Raw genomic sequence first — 4,885 nt, forward strand, 5'->3', positions numbered from 1 at the left:
GTTCAATTGAAGACAGCTGGAAAAAAAAAAATCAAAAATCTAACCGTTACGGATCGCTTCGCGATCACGTTTTTACCTTGTTCTCGCAGGTATACTTGGCGCGCAAGTCGAGTCGACCGAACGCCAAAAATAGAAAAGCGACTATTTTGAGAGGTCACATGCTTTTGGAGGAAAAATCAGAATAGAAGGACGGGTGGTGCGTTTTGGGGATCTCTCACCGATCTCTCTTCTGCGAGTGCAAGTGCGAGTGCGAGTGAGACGCTGCATGCAAGCGAATTGAAGCTTGGGGGTGGTCGGGAGGTTCGAGCTCCATACAACGGAGTGCGCCCATATATTATGCTCCTTTGTTGTATCAAACACTATCAATACAAAGATTTCTTCCTCTGTTTTTGTTGTCTATCTCTATTATTCTGTTCCTGTGACATCAGTGGTGGAAATACGAATGTAAGTTCCAATGAGGCAAATGTACAACCTATGGGGGTTTCTGAAAATGTTTTAGATCAGCCTATTACTGATGCAGATGTACATGATGTACTTGATGAGAAAAGGGCTGAAAATGAGCAGGCTAGAGGTATGCCAAAATGGCTGGTGCACACTTTGCGTGATAGTAAATTGGATGCACCTTTGTCTAGTCGTACTCGTTCAGGCTCTCGCCATGCATCTTATGCATCAGATTGTTATGCTTTGGCTGTGTCTAGCTTACATGATGTTGAGGAGCCTCTGTCTTTTGATGAAGCACATAATTCAGAAAATTGGATGACTTCCATGCAATCAGAATATGATGCACTCATAGAAAATGACACATGGACTTTATGTGATTTGCCTCCTGGCAAAAAGGCCATTGGTACGAAGTGGGTTTACAAGTTGAAACGCAAACCGGATGGTGAGATTGATCGCCATAAGGCTCGACTTGTTGCAAAGGGTTATGTACAGCAAAAAGGCATATATTATGAAGAGACTTTTGCTCCCACTTGTTGTATGACTATTGTGCGTTTTCTATGTGCATTGGCAGCTCATTTTGGTTGGATGTACATCAATCAGACATTGTTACTGCTTTCTTGAATGGTGACACATTTGAGGAAGTTTATGTAACGCAGCCTCACGGTTTTGTCATAAAAGGACAAGAGGACAAAGTGTGCAGATGTAAGAAGGCTTTGTATGGGTTGAAGCAATCTCCTCGTGCTTGGTATGATAAAGCTGACACTCATATGGTTAAACGAGGCTTTCGTAACAGTCCAACACAAAGAACATTGTATGTAAAGCGTGAGGATGATGTACTTCTCATTGTGGTTCTTTATGTTGATGATTTGTTGATCACTGGACCAAATGAGAGACATATTGCTGAATTTAAGGCTGATTTGAATGCTACTTTCAAGATGAAATATTTGGGGCTGTTGCATCATTACTTGGGTATACAGTTTAAGCAGTGTGATGGTGGTATTGCCTTGTGTCAGAAAAGTTACATAGAGACATTGCTATGTAAGTTTGGACTCGAGGATTGCAAACCTATTGCCACTCCCATGGAAACAGGTTTGAAGTTGAGTCTACATGATGCTCGCGATCCTGATGATGTCACTCTTTATCAAACTGTTGTTGGTTGCCTCATTTATGTACGCAACACGAGGCCGGATATTCAGTTTACAGTCTCATAGGTCAGCAGATTTATGCATAGCCCAGGGTCTAAGCATTGGCAGGCTGTCAAGAGGATTTTCCGCTACCTTAGTGGCACTTTACATCTTGGCTTGTTTTATCCCAAGAGGGGATCATTGCCTCCATACTTACATGCTTTTTCGGACTTAGATTGGGCTGGTTGTTTTGACACGCGAGTGTCCACAAGTGGTTTTTGTTTCATGATTGGCAGTTCATGTATATCATGGTTGATCAAGAAGCAACCTACTGTGGCCACTTCCAGTTGTGAGGCTGAGTACAGGGCAGTCTTCACAGCTACGGTTGAGTGTGTATGGCTCAGACGCCTTATGGCTGATTTGGGTGTTGGACAGGACACTGCCAACACTATCTACACTGACAGTCAGAACACATTAGCACTTGCGAGGAACCCAGTTTTTCATGCTCGCACAAAGCACATTGAGGTGTATTACCACTATATCAGGGAGAGGCTCTGAGCAGGAGAGATCAGCTTGGCTTATGTGCCAACACAGGACAACCTTGCAGATCTTTTCACAAAGGCATTGTCTCGTGAGAATCTTGAAGCTTTCCGCAAAGCTTTGGGCTTACTCCCCTTTGTGGACTGATCATGTCCTCAGGGCATGGCACTTCCCTTTACTCATGTGCCAACTCTCGTTCACCGCATCACTCCAGGGGGGATTTGTTACCATATACATGTGATAGTGATGTGTGTGAACACATTAGGACCGCCGGGGCATTTTTTTTCCTCTTTAGGAGGTTTTTCCCCACGAGCATTGTGTATACGCCCATCACTCTAGGGCTATCTCTCTTTCCATTGCACACTAAGAAACACACTCTTTATTGTGTGCCTTGAGCTTCCTTCATCTTCTCCAAGCTGTGTGCATTTCTCTGCAACCCTAATTCCAACAAGCACTGGGTACAATCTCCCTCCGTGCAAGAGTGAGCATTTCTCACTTGCACGTATTTACTTATAGATTTCTTTGAATGCTCAAAATGGATACAGACTATTCAGATGGCTCATAAAGAGCATTTGAATTAATAAAATGTACATAAATGTAATATCCTTTTGCATATTCCATTGATTGCAATGCTTTTGCCACTTGTCAATTGCAATAAATAGATAATTATCAATTTCCATTACATACCTCTCCATTAGAAAGAGAATGTCCTCACTTGCTAAGCTATCTACAAACTATACTTGTCAAAAATATTGTCATCCACATACGACATACTCTAGTGTCCCATACCACTAGAATAAGCAGTATATGTCATATCATGATGAATCAAGATATCATTGGTCACACTCATCATTAAATAATCAATCTTTATAAATTTCGAGTCCAATTCCATAAAATTGTCACAACAAAAGAAACATCATATACCGAATCCAATTCCAATCTCAAATCGAAATATAAGTCCCAATCCAAATCCAAATATCTTGTATTTTATGACTAGGAACAGTGGTGGCCAGCCACTGCAGCATGATTTTGTGATTGGTGCTGCCTCAACCGACGAATCTACACCAATGAGAGGTGCTACCTAAATTGGCAAACGTGCACTAATGATGCCTAAACCGGCATATCTGCATTTAGTTTTGTGATGTCTAAATTGAAGAATTTGCACTTGTGTTGTCCAAACCGGCAGCTCTGCGCGTATAATTGGTGTTGCCTAAATTGACAAATATATGCCAGGATGAGCTTCTACACACTGTCTAAATCGATAAATCTATGTGCACATGACCAATATACTAGACAAGGAATAAAAAGACAAAGCATGTATTACCTATTGGATATCAAATCGAAATAGATTGGGGGAGAGCATTGATAATCATCCCAAATCAATTGAGCTCAGGTGAGTCGTTGTATAATTTCATAACAAATCATGTCACTAGAAGCGCCAATCAATGTAAGTACAAGCCATGATGTTAGAGATAATTGATATAGCTTATAACACAATGAAGACAAGTAAAAGAGCCATGTTTTCTAAAAGTGTCCAACGGTATTCTTGCTTGTTGCAAGATTGCTTGAAGTATAGCCATATAGATATATCTACAAGGAGAGTAACTAACAAGGGAGTAATTAAAGTCATCATTTATAGAACATTTATAGTAAACTTGAGGATTTTGTTATAAGAAGATATTGTAAGAAATGGTATAATAGTGGAGATTTGAAGGAAAAGAAGGGAGTAGAATTTACACGAGATATTGTAAGAGATGGTATATAATATTGGAGATCTAAAGGAAAATAAGGGTGTAGAATTACATGAGGATGGTACATTTCATATGGCATTTGAGTGTATAGAGAGAGAACTTATCAAAGAAAACTCAAATGCTTGACATCTGTAAAAACAAAAGAAAACCAAAAGAAAACCAAAAGGAGGAGAGGACTTATCTGGTTGTTTCTCTGCAAATGTGCTCGTTTTTTATGGCATACATTATGTTCGACATAGCTCTGTGAATTCTTAGATGCTAAACAAGTTCTAAGAAAAATGAAGGTCAATAGTAAAATCATCATTTGGTTAATGTCATTTACAATAGAAAATTGGATTATCTTTTGAAAAAAATAACGAGTTTTATAGAATAAACAAAAGTATGGATGTTAAACAACTTTTGATGTATTCAACAACTAGAAAAATCATGAAAATCTCCATAGGTATACAAGTTTTTTAGCCCTCCAGATGTATTTATAGCGTTTAATAGTTCTATAAAGCTATATGTGTTATTAGCCAGCCAATGGTTGACTGTGAGTACTCGTGTAAATCAGATAAAATCCTACCAAAACTGTTATTGACTATATGAGTGGTGAATAAGTTAATTAATTTTCTCGGTATACATTGTTCTTGCCTAATTTTGAAGTTTCACTCAAGGCTTCTACATACTAAACCGGTTAATAATTTTGTCATAGATTTTGAGGCCTAAAATATAACACCTAGCTATTAAGTGTTACATACTACAATCCATATATACCTATTTGTAAACCAAAAGGGATGGATAGAGGGAGAGCAGTTGAAGGATGAGTGTATTCTTGCAGATTAGAAAATTCTAAAGAAATCCACTCTTCACCGTGTCCTTTGACTCAGAGGAGGTCTCTTGCCGTGGTTCTGTTATTGTTGTCTTTTGTGTATGCTTTGGTTATTTTGGTATGGTAGCAAGAAGGCCTTGTATATTGGAGGATTTTGCTTTAGCCCGATGCTAGTTATGTATCTCATATTATGTTGTCAAGTTTGATGGTAGGGATTT

This window comes from Adiantum capillus-veneris, chromosome 23 (assembly GCF_014529385.1).
Source record: "Adiantum capillus-veneris isolate H3 chromosome 23, ASM1452938v2, whole genome shotgun sequence".
Taxonomy (NCBI): Eukaryota; Viridiplantae; Streptophyta; class Polypodiopsida; order Polypodiales; family Pteridaceae; genus Adiantum; species Adiantum capillus-veneris.